The sequence below is a fragment of the Lutra lutra genome, chromosome 2 (genome assembly GCF_902655055.1).
Source record: "Lutra lutra chromosome 2, mLutLut1.2, whole genome shotgun sequence".
NCBI lineage: Eukaryota > Metazoa > Chordata > Mammalia > Carnivora > Mustelidae > Lutra > Lutra lutra.
The window spans coordinates 97915675-97932000 of NC_062279.1; the positions used below are offsets into that span (position 1 = coordinate 97915675).

General features: G+C 34.3%; 1 pseudogene; it reads left to right on the forward strand.

Moving 5' to 3' along the window:
* Positions 1 to 260: 260 nt before the first annotated feature.
* The window catches only part of LOC125094106 (60S ribosomal protein L36a-like), a 123074-nt pseudogene continuing 107008 nt past the window's right edge, over positions 261 to 16326 (forward strand).

The following is a 16326-nucleotide window of genomic DNA, read 5'->3' on the forward strand; positions in this document are numbered from 1 at the left end:
TGTTTCTGCCTCACCTCCAGCACGGGTCCAGGGGTCCCAGAAGCACACCTTCATTAGTTATCGCTGACTGGCTCAAACGGGCTGGAAGGTTAGATCAGGCCTCCTCCTTCCTATTTTGTGTTTTACATTGGAGACAGAATGGATTATAATGTTTAAATGGAATTTCCCAGGGCCCCTGTGAACACCAAGAGTCTCTTGAATTTGCTCTTGTCAACCAAATTGGAAATTAATTAACTTAATTAGCAACAAGAGTTTAAGAAATGTCTGCATTTAAAGATTATGGGATGACTTTGTTCCATAGTATGTGTCGAACACTTCCTGTGACCAGAGCAACAAAGCACTGTGAGGAGATTTCCAGGCAAATAGAAGACAAATTCCTTCTCTTCAAGGTATGCTGGTCCATGTCAGACAGTCTTCAAGGAACATTTTCTGTGGTACAAGGTACAGGCTGGACATTACGAGGAAAGACTTTTATAACTGCAAAAATAGTGAGATCAAAACACAGCAAAACATCACAACTTCTTGAGGCTACACACATCTACATCTTTGAGTTAGATTATACTTTACAAATAAGTCACTTTCTAGTTCACGACTGAACAGTTTTGATCAGAATAGTGAACATAAGATTCATGAAGATGATAATTGTAATAGAAGTAATTTCTTTCATAAGTTTAACCCTAACAAGTACTTAAAAACTTATTTTTTTTCCTTATTGATCTACTTGCTTCTCATTTTACTCATTTTCTTTAATAATATCCCTAATAATAGATTGTCTAAACCAGGAACCCTACGATTATATTTGATCTCTCCTTTTCCCGTCTATCCTATGTCAGTCAGAAACAATGTTAGCACTCCAGCCACGTCTGTACCTTCAAACTTCCCTGGCAACCGCCTCCTCCCCTCCATTCCCATTGTCTTATTTTCAGCCTCTTCACTGGGTACGTGGACAATCGGTATGGCCTTGCTGGATCTGACCTCTTGTTGTTGCAGTCCATATTCTACTCTGTTGTGATGATGATCTTAAAAGAAAAAAAAAATTCTGATGAATTTCCATTGCTTATAGAAAGAGGCCTATGCTTTAGTCATGGCGAATGAGGGCCTTCAGCAACTTAACATTTATAGTGGCTCTGTACTAGGACAATAGTCAGAGACAGACATTGTTAAATGATTTATTCAAGATTAGAAAAACTACCTTGCCAAAAGACACACTGTAAATAAGAGAAGAGTTGATGTTTGTGTAGTTCCATCTACCAGACTGCAAAGCAAGGCTCTGACCTACCTTCACTGCCTCACCCCTCTTGTCCTCCACTGGTATCACATTGGAATCTTACTGCCTCTCCTGGATGGTGGATGCTTCCTGAAACTCTGTCCCATCACTTCCTATCTCTCAAAATTGAAATCGAATGCATCTTCAGTTCTTCAGTTTCCCCTGAAACTCTCCCCTGACAGAAGACTATTTAATTAGGTGTTTACATTCCCATAGCATTTCATATATCCCTCTCTTGACCAATTTTCAGATTCTATCAGTTATTTGCTTATTTACTCACCTCAACCATTAGACTACATGTCCTTTGAGATCTGAGACCATATGTTGCTCTTTTCTAATACCCATGGTAGCTACCATAATTTATATTTTGTTGTAAGATTTCCATAAATACATGTTGAATTAAAGTGATATTGCAAAGAATTATAGGATGATCACATTGATAATGTTTTATGTAAGAAGCTTAACAAAGACATTTCCTGTGAATTGCATGTAGTGATTTTGTTTTTTTTATTTGCAGAATCTTTAGTACATAGCAAATGCAGATCTAAATATATTTATTATCTATGCAGAAATACATAAATACTCCTACTTATATGTACTCATGGATATGTTAAAATACATTATAAAATATATAATATAGTTGTGCATTAATGCATATCTATTTTTTTAAAGATTTATTTATTTTAGAGAGAGAGAGAGAGAGAGAGAGAGGATGTATACTACCCTCAGAGCACAAGCTCAATGCAGGCCTAGATCCCAGGACCCTGAGATCACAACCTGAGCTGAAAGCAGGAATCAGACGTTCAACCGACAGAGATACCCTGGTACCCCAATGTGTATCTATTTTTATTCCAGATAATTTATCAAGTAGACTATAGTTGACTTAAACAACTGCATTCCTGTTTTGCATCCTTTCCTTAATCTGGGATATTAATTTTAAGAGCCATTCCAAAGAAATTTATAATAATTCACTTTGTCAAAAGAAAGAAAATCCAAGGCTTGGAAAAAAATTAAAAAAAATCCTATGTGTATGATAAAGCTTGACTTACTTATATACCTTTGTTTGACCTGCTTACTGTTGACCAAAATCTACATTATACAAAGTTATATATTTATAAATATTGATATATAGCAAATAATTTCCATTTATTAAAAATTCAAATAAATTTCATCCAGTAGAAGAGATAAATCTAGATCTTACAATTTTATTCCCTATACTACATTAACCTGTTTTACATCTTATTTGTGGAAATTTTTTCCAGCATTTTTTTTTCCCATAGATTTTGTAGGAGTCTCCCTATTTCATTCTGAATTGTGGTATTTGACTTATTAAAGAGTGAAAAGGTGCTCAATATCAGTAATCATGAGGGAGGTGAACATCAAATCCAAAATGAGATATCATCCCATACCTGTTAGAGTGGCTATTAACAAAAAGACAAGAAATAAGTGTTGGCAATGATGTGGAAAAAATGGAACCTTTTGTGCACCCTTAGTGGGAATGTAAATTGGTGCAGCCACTATGGAAAAGAGTATAAAGGTTTCTCAAAACACTTAAAAATACAACTACCATATAATCCAGTGACTCCACTTCTGGGTATTCATGTGAAGAAAACGAAAACACTAACTTGAAAAGATATTTACACCCCTATGTTAATCACAACATTAGCATTATTTATAAGAGCCAAGATATGGAAACAACTTAAGTCAAATGGACAACTTAAGTATCCATTGATGGATGAATGCATAAAGAAAATGTGATAGATAGATAGATATAGATATATTCATGAAGTTGTATATGCACAGACACACACTCAACACACTGAAATATTTTTATTTTAAAGATTTTATTTATTTATTTTAACAGACCAAGATCACAAGTAGGCAGAGAGGCGGTCAGAGAGAGAGGAGGAAGCAGGTTCCCCGCTGAGCAGAGAGCCCGATGTGGGGCTTGATCCCAGGACCCTGAGATCATGACCTGAGCCAAAGGCAGAGACTTAACCCACTGAGCCATCAAGGTGCTCCAATACACTGGAATATTGTTCTGCCATAAAAAGAATGAAATCTTGCCATTTGCAACAACATGGATAGAAATTAAGGGCATTATGCTAAGTGAAATAAGTCAAACAGAGAAAGACAAATACCTTATGATCTCACTTATATATGAAATCTAAAAAAAGAAAAGGAAAACAAAAAGAAATAAGCTAATAAATACAGAGAACAGATCCCTGGTTGTCAGAAGTGTGGGATGGTTCATATTAATTTGTAATTTGTGAATATGTTAAAAGTAATTTGTAATTTGTGAATATGTTACCTTACATGACAAAAGAGAGTTTGTTGCTGCTTTTAAAATTACGGAATTTGAGAAGGGAAGATTATCCTGGATTATCTAGGCAGGCCCAACCATGTGACTCCTAAAATAGAGACCTCTTCCTGGCTGTGGTCAGTTAGATTCGACAACAGAATGTGGCAGAGAAATATCGCAGTCCAAGTCCTCAATGCCTATCGATGGTTCTGAGATAAAGGGTTATAAGCAATCAAAAAGAGAAACCTCTTGGTGTTAAGAGTGGTCCCCAGCTGACAGTCAGCAACAGGAACTCAAATAGGAACCTCGGTCCTGTAACCACAAGAAACTGAATTCCGCCAACAATCTAAATAAGCAGGAAATGAATTCTCCCGTAGAGCCTTCAAAAAGGAGCACAGCCCTGCTTGCAATGCTGGACTTCTGTTCTAACAGAAATATAAGATCTTTAATTTGCATTGCTTTAAACCATGAAATTAATGGTAATTTTTTATAGCAGCAAGAGAAAACTTGTACAATCATTTAAAAACTTTTTGCTATCCAGCCTATACCAGTGTGAGAGTTATATTTTTAACTTTTTGAAAATTATATTTTGACAATTTTATGAGGTCTCCTTGAGTGTTCATGCCTACTTTGAAACTGGCTTAAGCAAGGCGCTGAATTATGAATTAAGAAATACTATTTCTTCTTCTTTATCTGACTTAGAAAGTAATGATCTCTTCAGAAATGATCCTTCTACTAAAGGCCTTTCTTTGTATCTCTTCCAGAAAGGAACTTATTCCTGAGAACTGGCTGGTGAGAAGTGTGGAGTCTCCTTAGAACCTGCCAAATATTTCTTAAACATCACCATTTTGTATATGTTGAGAAAAAGAGAGGGAATCCCCTTGTTAGAGCCTTTAGTCTGATAAGACAATATATCCATTAAATAAAAAAATGAAAAAAATTTTCTAATATGAGAGAAATTAAGTAAATTGCCAAAGATTCATTAATAAAAAAGATTGAAGAATGCTGTTTCTGAGATAGAAGGATGATGACAGCATTGGAGAATGTTAGAAGTTTTGAGACAATTCTAAAAGAGAGTGGGAATGATCTTATCTGATTTCATCCTCCACTCTATGGGGAAACATTTTAGTATTTTACATAAGTACCTGGATATAAGTTACAGAGGATAAGAATTCCTGTGTCTTAAACCATAAGAGACTCTTCATCTCACAAAACAAACTGAGGGTTGCTGGAGGGGAGAGGATAGGGAGAGTGTGGTTGGGTTATGGACATTGGGGAGGGTATGTGCTATGGTGAGTGCTGTGAAGTGTGTAAACCTGGAGATTCACAGACCTGTATGCCTGGGGCTAATAATACATTATATGTTAATAAAAAATAAAAAAATAAAAAAAAAAGAATTCCTTGTGTCTTATTTTAATAGGCTGATAAAAAAATCATGAATATTAGCCAATGTTTTTAAAAAACTTTATTGATTAAAAGTGCATAATTTCAAGCATATTTTGATCTTTAGGATGGAGAATACTTTTAGAATATTTGTATTTGTATTTGTATTTGTATTTTAGAATATTTGTACTGTAGAATATTTGTTGTAAAATTCAACAGAAGTTAGGTAACTATCTCTACCATATTACTCAATTTACTCTCTTTCAAAAAAATGTGCTGAAACTTCAATAAGAAATTTATTTTGCCTAAAAGAGTTGTCAATTAAGTAAGTTATAAATATTTATCCCTTTTTCTTTTATATACTTGGGAAAAAATCCTTTTATCCAATATCTTATTTTCCAAAAATGTCTTTTCTCAAGTGTTTACATTTTCCTAAGGAGAGACAATACACACATGCGTATACACACCTTAATCTACATTACCTAGTGCCAGAAATAATGCAGTTTGCATTAATAAAGAAAATACCAGCTGTTTATACATGTGGGCTACTACATATCATACTTCATAATGAAGAAATGTATAAGAACATGATTATATAAATGCATATCATAGTTTCACAACTAATTAAATTTGTAAATTGTTTGAGCATTACTTTACAAGTTATCTACGATATTCTTTTATTTTAAGCCATTTGGAAAAAGGAATTCATCATTGCTGGAAAAGAAAGAGAAAAAAGAAAAAGAAAATTATTTTACTTTAACAAAGTATGAAAATTTTTACAAAGAGATCCTAACCTCATGACTTGTATTTCTTAGAGATGTACCAGGATCTATTCTGGCCAGTATAAATTAGTTATTGATCTAATACTCACAAAGGCAGTTTTTAGTTCCATTTCTGACAATATCCACATGCAATGCTTATCTTTGCATTCATTTTGCCAAAGTAAAACATGATCCTATTCTAAGGGGAAAATTAAAAAGTATCAAGTGTCTATATACTTCAACTAATTGAAGTTTCCCTTTAGGAAATCCATTAATTGAAAAAAAAAAAAACTTCAAAATTTCTGCCCTTAGTTAACGTATGTTTGTTTAAATGGAAACACTAGCTTGCCTGTGATTTGGTGCTTCATTTTACAACTTTTACAGCTTGTGGTGATGAAGTTTTATAGATCAGTTTAATAAGAGGAAGACCCTGATTTAATATTATTGAAGGTTCAGCCAATTGTATCCTCTCTTCCCCACTTCCTGCCAATCATATTTTCCCTAACACGGAAGAATCTCTCTTTCCTTTGCCTCGGAGTGTACTGATGATTTAAAGGCATTAATGAGAGTTACCAAGAGAGTAAGAGCTGTGTGAGAATGAGAGAGGGAGAGGTTGAGGGAGAGAAAGGGAAAGGGAGAGGAAAGTGTAGGGAGGGAGAGGGAGAGAGGATCCTTAAGAGAGCACAACTATGTTTGACCTTCACAATTTCCCTCTTGGATTTGAAGACAGCAAGAATAACTTTTACTGTTTATTGATTAGTTCTAAAGCAATAATTGTGAATCTGAAATTCACATGAATGTGATTGAAAATTAGCACTAGAAGAAAATTTGTCTACTCTGTAGGACATAGGATAGAAGAAAGAAATTATTTTTAAATTAATAAGAAGACTTAAAAAATAAAATGCTCCCTGGAAATACTTTTTTTCCATACAGAAACCTTTAAATTATATACCCTCAGCAGAGAGACAGGCATTATATAAAATTCAATTGATGCTAGCAAATGACTGAACATCATTTACTTTTTTTTAAATAATATAATCCTAAGAAAGGACAGATTCATGTTCTCTTCTGTTTTATAATTGGTTTGGTCTGAGTTCATTTATAGCATCATTTACTAAACACACGTACATAAAAAAAATAGCTATTAGTTCTCAAGAAAATACTTCAATAGATTGTGTATTGTGCCATTAATGGAAGGTGTATTTCTCCAGACATAGGAAGATGCCTTCATGCAATTCAGTCAGGCACAAATCTATCTAGTCATATGAATGAGGGAACAGGATTGGTGTGTCAGCATTTTGGATATAATTGAAAAGCTTCAGATTGCCATTACCTCTATGCTAAATAACATACTTACATTCCTCCTAGATTACAGACAACCATACACATAATTATTTTATTTTTGGCATGCATTATAGAAGAACTCTTCCTTGAATAATAGAATGAGAGGGAATGTTTTTCTGTGTTTTATCACCCTTTCCTGACCTGCTTGAAAATCATTAATAATGATAATAATAATAATAATTCTCCTGAAAAACATGAATGAGATTGACCATGGGATGATATCTTGAAGGTCTTTGAATGTCCTATGAGGGGGTTTGGATTTCATCACTGCCTTTGAAAGAGATTCATCAAACAGCTCATATATTCTTTCAAGTTCTGATCTCAAAAATCAGTCTGTAATGTAACCTAAAATGATGGGGAGATTTATTCAATTTTTAAGATTTTTTTTTTTTTTTTTGACAGACAGATCACAAGTAGGTAGAGAGGCAGGCAGAGAAAGACAGGAGGAGGAGGCAGTCTCCCTGCTGAGCAGAGAGCCCGATGCGGGAACTCGATCCCAGGACCCTGAGATCATGACCTGAGCCGAAGGCAGAGGCTTTAACCACTGAGCCACCCAGGCGCCCCTATTCAATTTTTATATGAGAGCTGTGGTGTTGAAAATCACAAGAGATCTATAACATTAAGTGAGACTGTCTATTCCTTGTCAGAGATCCATAGATGTTCAGACTGCAGTAATGCAGTGGCATTTCGTCTCAAACTCCAGCCATCAAAAAGAAATATTTCCTTTTGTTGAAAAGCTAAATTATTATGTTTTCCCGTGTAAATACCCATTGCAGAGATAGTTACAGGCATCTCTCAAACCAGCCTATTTTCTCCCTTAGATGTGGTTCACTTAAATAAATGGTATGAGGAATAGGAAATAAAGTGAAATTTTTTGCCAATTATTCTATAGCTTGAAATGCCAATAATTAGTGACTGTGATAGACTATACTAAAACTTTTAAAAAATAAACTTTATGCTAAGTATTCTCTATGTGATGAAACAATGTTTACTTTATAAATGATGTTTATAAGGAAAAGATAAACATGTTTATAATATATTTAGTGAAAAGGTTACAAAAGTGTGCTGATAGCATACCCTACAAAATATTAAAAAAAAAAAAGGAAAGAAAACTCTTGAAGGACTTCTGGTAATATATTAACATTCTGTCTGAATTATTGGGTTTTACTCCTATTTCTATGTTCAATGTTACTTTCCTAATTTTAAGACATCAATCCAACCGATTCCAAAAAAGCTTTTAGTATATTCTCCATAAAAATACATTTCCATGTTTTGAAGACATTCATCAGGGTGTCCTTTACTCCATCAAATCACCCTCTCTATCCCAAAGTCTCTAAAAAACAGATTATATACAGGTATTATATATTTAAGACTTTGTCCCTTTTCCTTCTACCATTTAAGAAATGTGAGATGTTCTCTCATACTAAACTTAAATAGTCCTCTATATCCCTCGTCACCCAGATAAGACCCAGATGCACATAGCACTACCTACTACCTTGATGTGGTGTAAATGTAATATAGGGTTTACTGAGGGAAAACTTACAGGCAGAGAACTATCAGACCACAATATCTATAAGATCTAGGGCCAGAGGAGATTGAGATCAGCTATGGCAGGACTGGGTGCATCACAGAAAAATCTCCAGGTGAGGGCACTTCCTAACAAAACAAAACAAAACAAAACAGACAGACAAGCAGAAAACCAGCAGGCAGAGAACATCACAACTAAGGTGCATAAGAACTTTCTCGGTAGGAGAAAAAAGGTTCTGATGAAAAGGCTGTGCCCGGAGAGTGGAGTTATCTGTTATCAGCCGGTTCTTCAGTGAGATGCCTGAGACCTACGGAAGGGCTTCTTACCATCTTGCTCATTATCAAAAGTGGAGGAATGGGGCCTCTAAGGTTACTGAATTCCTCTCTTGTCATTTGTTTAATGTAGTTTGGTCAAATCCCATTCTACATAGCTGAATAGCTAAGTAATTAGTATAGTTAAGTGATGTAACATCTGATAGTTCAAATAGGAAAAACAGCTCAATGATGATTTAGTAGTAAGACAGAAACTGGGATGGGGTTGAGAGTGGGTAGCATATAAATAGTATTACCTATTATTTTGGCTTAAATGAGCTTATAGTTTCACTGTCATTTGATAGGTGAAATAAACGTATGTGAAAACATTTCAATAATCGCGATGCTCCAAAATCCAACATGAGTTGTAGAAATAATAATTATTATGCCTTTGTTCCTTTAGCAATTTTACAATGCAGTTGTATGACAAAATACATCTTGGACTCTCTAGTCCAATAAAATGATAAAGCTTGACTTTTTATGATTTTAGCAAGGTTCATAGGAAGTCTGTTGAATGTCACTTGAAATTTGTTTTTTTAATTTTTCCTCTTTTTCTTTGTTCAATATCAAATTTAAAACAAAGAAGATATAATTAACATCGAGGAGTATGAGAGATGGATTTTCTTTTTCAAAACGTGATCAGAGTTTTAACAGTTTTATTCAGAAATTAGCTTTCTAATTACTATTTCTATTTTAATTTTTTCATAAGGCAACATATACTCACCTTACAAGCAATGGGTGATGATTAGACTAAGATTTTTTTGATACATTATTGAGTAATTAGTCATTCATGTAGATATTCCCCTTTTACTTTTAGGTTCCAACCCTTGACATGATGTTATAAATGTAGAATAAAAAGGGCTATTTGGAAAAATCCCAAAATGATCATAATAATTCAGCAAGTTAATATTTATCTTGGAATTGTCAATTATCTACATAATCATTAATATCTTAAACCTCTACATTCAGATTAAGAAGGGTATATCCCATGCTCAAGAGTACAATGATTTTTTTTGGAATCTCAACAGGTAAATTTTTGACATTCTACATGAAAAATCAAACGATATTATATGTGCTTCAAACACAGCATACATTCAATAAAAATTGTTTCTTAAAATTTGGGGCTATTAATTTAATATTAAACAAACAAACAGATGGAAATTTTGGCAGACCATTTCCTGAAGCATTTTTAAGTGTTTGAATAATTATATAACTACATTATTTCCTTTAATTTCATGAAACTCGATTATTTTCTTCATTTTATTCCTGTATTTTTCCTTACAGACATTTAACATTTATTGCATATTGATAATCTTCCAAATACTTAAATATTATTTTAATTGATAATGATAAAATCAAGCATGATCTGTTGTTCTTACCCCAAATTGTAGACACAGAAACTAGTTAAGAAGTTTCAGTAACTTCTCCAGAGTCACACAGCTGTAGTTAGGAGCCCATGACCATTCTTTTCTTTTCTTTTTCTTTCTTTCTTTTTTTTTTTTTTTTTTTTTTTTTAGGAGCCCATTCTTAATCCCATTCCATTTATCTTAGGAGAAAATGTGATATTGAGTGAGGGTTGAAATTATATTATTATTGACATTTTCTTTTAATTGACTTGTATGGTTTTAATTAAGTCTAGACTTTTTTCTAAGCCTTTTTTTTTTTTTTAACAGAAGCTTTAGGTTCACTGCAAAACTGAAAGTTACAGAGATATTTCATATACACTTGCATAAACTGCCCAATTATCAACATCTGCCCTCAGAGTGGTACATTATTTACAACTGATGGACCTATGTTCACATATCATTACCATCTAAAAATCATAGTTTCTTTGTTTGATTATTTATTGTTTTGTATAGCAATCTTTTTTATTATTTTTTAGAAGCAACTGACGGGTTTATTTATTTTTTTTATTATTATGAGTATGTTGAATTAACCAGTGTATAGTATCTAGAATTTTGTTTGAGAAAAAAAATACATAATCCTAGCCTTTCAACTACGAGTTGTCCTTTACAGTTATAGAACAACTTTAATAACTCAGTTTCCCTTATAGGCACCTTTCTCATCATTTAGATAAATAATAGAAACTTTATTATCTTTTCAATGTATCATTTCCCCCAGGTGCTAGAAACTTTGAAGCCATAGAGAGAAGCATTTGAAGTTGTTTATGTTCAGACAAAGTCCATCTGATTATTTGCAGTTAGTCACATGGTAAGCGGGATACCAAGGGAAAAAACAAAGCAAAAAAGCAGACTACTGAATTTCATAAAAGAGAAATTTTGAATTTTATCAATTAATAAGCAACAATTTTAAAACTAGAGCTCTTTAGGGCGCTTGGGTGGCTCAGTGGGTTAAGCCGCTGCCTTCGGCTCAGGTCATGATCTCAGGGTCCAAGGATCGAGTCCCGCATCGGGCTCTCTGCTCAGCGGGGAGCCTGCTTCCCTCTCTCTCTCTGCCTGCCTCTCTGCCTGCCTCTCTGCCTGCCTCTCTGTCTACTCGTGATCTCTCTCTGTCAAATAAATTAATAAAATCTTAAAAAAAAAAAAAAACTAGAGCTCTTTATTATTTGGCTGTATGTTAATTAGAGCCCCATTGACTGACCAGTAATAAGAAGAATGAATCTGCGGAAGAGTGAACAAACCTAGATTTACAAAACCCACACTCAATTTTATGAGCATGCTTTGCATGCTCTAGCAAGAGGGGTAAGGGTAGAGATGAAGAAGAGAAATAAAAGATATTGACCAGCATTTATTAAATCTTCACTTGCCCTGTCTAATTTAGTCTTCCAACAACTCTTATTAGTAATCCCCTCAAGAAATGAAAGGTTGGAAGCTAATAGAAGTTAAGTAAATAACTCAAGGTCAGTTACATGAATGTGAGCAGAGAAATTTAAATTGACAGAATAAAAAAGCAGTAATAATAAGGTGAGATAGATAGATTGCAGATTGGCTGGTTGCTTTTGCTTTGATTTGTTCTACTTTCTCTGATACTTTTAAGCTTAGCAATTCTTTATTAGATATCTTAGTGCTCGAGTAAAGAGTAAATATCTGTTGTAAACATTTCTGAAGTAATCAACTCATTTATTTCCACTTCAACCTTCTTGATTCCACACTTTGCAAATTAAAACAGAAATTCTAATAAGTGAGGATTTACAAATATGTTGGTAACTGAGAGGTTAAACTGTTACAAATGTAAATCCATAAAGTGAGACCCATTGTGTTTACATAATTTGCAAATTTAACAAAACGTGAAATAGGAGTCTTGAAAGCTAAGAGTAAGTGGTGATAGGAAAAGATTCAATATATCCAATTTTTAAAAATTTCATGAAGAAGGTAGTAGTTCATAGATTATTCATTAAAAGTAGCACTTAGGGGCTCCTGGGTGGCTCAGTGGGTTAAAGCCTCTGCCTTCTGCTCAGGTCATGATCCCAGGATCTTGGGATCAAGTCCCGCATCCCATCGGGCTCTCTGCTCAGCAGGAAGCCTGCTTCGCTTCCTCTTTCTCTGCCTGCCTATCTGCCTACTTGTAACCTCTGTCTATCAAATAAATGAAATCTTTAAAAAAAAAAAAAAGTAGCACTTAATCCACAGGAGGGTTTTCCGGAGTTTCGTACTTCCGTGAATGAAGACTTATGGTTGGGTAAGAAGACAATGAGTTGGCAATTAAGATTTAGATGATAATTATTAAAAGATGAGTAAGGATGAGTATGATTTTTTTTTTTAATATGTGAATGAATAACAAGCTGATTTTTGCCCATTTGGTTCTCTGGGAATTATTGTTTTGGGAACAGATTTTCAGTTTCAGTATATCGTTTCTGGGAATTAGTCCCAGAATGATATATGACCAGACCTGGCATCTTTAGCTTTCTGTTTTTTCCTTAGATAAATATAAACTTCTTTCTGTAATATAAGGTATATAAACAAACAACAAAGAAAGTCATGTACTGAAACGTGCATGTAGATTTGAGGAGGGCTCAGCTTCTATTTGCGGGCTACACATGGTTTGCTGGCACTGCCGACCAACCACATGGACAGAATCCCGGGTCCCCTGTGGGATAAACTGGAGTGCAGCATAGGTTGTTGATAATCATGCCTGACATGTGCTTCCAGGTATTTGGCAACTCAAAGTATTATGTGCATTTGTCAGCTAGCCAGTCACACTAGGATTCAGTGTGGATGTGGAAGGAAGAAACTAAGATTAGGAAAAGTTTTAAACTTCAAGAAATTACCTGATATTTACATCTTTAGCAAAGTCAGATTTTTCTTTAAATTAATCACCACCCCATCCCTTTTATTGGCTTTGTTTTATTTCGTTTCTAAGGAAACTAAAGCATTGGTACTCTTTATCTGCTGCCAAGATCTGTACTCTGAAGATTAGGTAGCAATTCTGAGTGACAGGTTGTAAGTTTCTGATCCTGTAATTGAGGTTTTTTTTTTTTTTTAAAGATTTTTATTTATTTATTTGACAGAGAGAGAGATCACAAGTAGGCAGAAGGGCAGGCAGAGAGAGAGGGTGAAGCAGGGTTCCTGCTGAGCAGAGAGCCTGATGCAAGGCTGGATTCCAGGACCCTGAGATCATGACCTGAGTCTGAGGCAGAGGCTTAACCCACTGAGCCACCCAGGTGCCCCGAGTTGTTGTTGTTTTTGTTTTTGTTTTTTAAACTGGCAGGAGTTTGCCAGGGCTAAGTAAATGAATGAATGAAGAGATGAATGAATGAATAAAGGAAATAACAAGTGAAGCAAGCAAATAACATATCATGTCAACTAGCACTTTCTGAGGTGCATGCTGGGAAGTTTTATTATTTCACATATACTAATCATAAATGGATTTCTTCTCCTTTTTGTGTTTCAAGGTAAAATCATTTATTTTAATGACATTCTCTGTCATTAACTTTCAAGCAAGCTACAATTTTCTTCTCTATAAACAACTAATGTGAAGTATACTTTTGACTGTATGAAGTATTAATTGCCTTTTCAAAGTATTCTAGCCATGTGATGTAAGTATGCTTAGGTTCTTAGTACTAGACACACCACAAAATTTTTCCGTAAGCAATAAAACTATTTCTTGTAAAACAATATTCTCTTACAGTATTGAAAAGAATATATGAAAAATTCAGGAGTTAATCATCAAAGATGTATGTCTATAAGTTTAAAAAAGAGTAGTTCAAATATTCTTGAAAATCATTGCTCATTCTGCCATTTAAAAAAAAGGGTATCTTATTGAGCACCATAGGCTACATAATAGGGGTTGTTTTTATTAGTCTCAGCTAAAGGCTTTATCAGGTTTGTGCTTTTCTAGATTGCTAAATGTAATGTTTGAGGGGTATTTTTATTGCTTCAAGACGTGTAGTTGGTCAATAATTTTTCATTACCATCTTAGGCTAATAATGTGGACAATATCTCCTAGAGAGTTTTACATTTAGTACTTTTAAAAACTGAAGACTTCTGTGAAAAGCTTTGCTCTCACACAGAAATAAGACAAATTTTGCTGGATGTCCCTCATTTATATATAAAAAAAGTCTTATTTAGAAGTTTAACTTTACAAGATCACTTTGTAGAGTAGAAATTGGTGTCCTATACAATTTGTAGGAGTTTTTAAGATTTACGATTAATTTTTTTCTCAAAAAAATCCTGTTTCTCTGAAAACATCCAGAGAGCAATATAATCAAATGAAAAGGATAAAATTATCCATACAGCTACATTCTGAAATATCCAATCTTTTTCTTTAAGATTTTATTTATTTATTTGAGAGAGAGAAAGGGAGGGAGAGAGAGAGAGAGCTAGCTTGCATTAGTGGGAGCAGGGGAAAAGGGTATAGGGAGAGGGAGAAATGGACTCCCTGCTGAGCAGGGAGCCCAACATGGGGCTTGATCCCGGGACCCTGGGATCATGACCTGAGCTGAAGCATGAGCTGAAGGCAGATGCTTAACCGACTGAACCACCCAGGCACCCATTGCGATATCCAATCTCAACATTATGTTTGCACCATCAGAATTTTTAGGATATCTGTATGAATTTATTTTAAAATTTAATAAAATAATAGTTCATATATAGTCTTTATCTAATTGATCTCATGTAAAACCAGTATATTTCATATAAATAAATGCATTTCTATTATGCCATTTTACATGGCTGTATGAAGTTCCATCTTAAAGATCTAGCTTAATCATTCAAACCCCAATCTTATTTTGTGACAATTATTAATATTTTCCCTCTATATCAAGTATTGTTAGACTAAATATCCTTGCAGCAACATGTTTGTGTACGTCCTTTATCATTTTCTAGGTTTCTTACTAAAAGTAGAGTTGCTGAATATTAATAGTTAATACCCATATGTCCAAGGTACTCTTTAAATATTTTCCATGTATTATTTCCAATTATTATTATTATTATTATTTTATTTTATTTATTTTATTTTATTAGTATTATTTTTATATATAAAATATGAGGTCACTAAGGCATATTGAGTTTTAGTAACTTGGTCAAGTCTATAAATGGCTCCAGACTGTGGTCTGCAGCACATCAAAGAGTGTATATATACTTTTACTCAAATAGTTGATATTATGAAATTGTGCTCCAGTTACAACAGGACAGTTTATCTTAATTACCAATGGATGAATATTAACTTTTTATGAAGTTTTCATTGATTCATTAAGAATTCACAAAATACAATATGCTATTATTCTAATATGGTTCTATTAACTGAATAGGGATGAATTTGACTATTTGATAACCTACCATTTTAAAGTATGTTAGACTTAACTGTCCATCAGCATCTGGGTCACCTGCATGGCTCAGTCAGTTAAGCGACTGACTCTTGATTTTGGCTCTGGTCATGATCTCAGGGTTGTAAGATTGAGCCCCACATCTGCTTCAGTGCTGGGCATGGAGCCTGCTTAAGAGTCTATCTTTCTCAAATAAAAACAAACAAACAAAAACAATCCATCAGCACCCGTTGCATTTCCATTTCAATTAAGAACTGAAGTCAAGGTTTAGATGGATGAGTGCTTTCTTGGTGTTACTGAAAGGCTGTAAAGATGGCCAAAATTAGCAAGACAGGAAACAAAGTGTGCTGGAGAGGATGTGGAGAAAGGGGAACCCTCTTACACTGTTGGTGGGAATGCAAGCTGGTGCAGCCACTTTGGAGAACAGTGTGGAGATTCCTCAAGAAATTAAAAATAGAGCTTCCCTATGACCCTGCCATTGCACTACTGGGTATTTACCCCAAAGATACAGATGTAGTGAAAAGAAGGGCCATCTGTACCCCAATGTTTATTAGAAATGGCCACGGTCGCCAAACTGTGGAAAGAACCAAGTTGCCCTTCAACAGATGAATGGATAAGGAAGATGTGGTCCATATACACTATGGAGTATTATGCCTCCATCAGAAAGGATGAATACCCAACTTTTGTAGCAACATGGACAGGACTG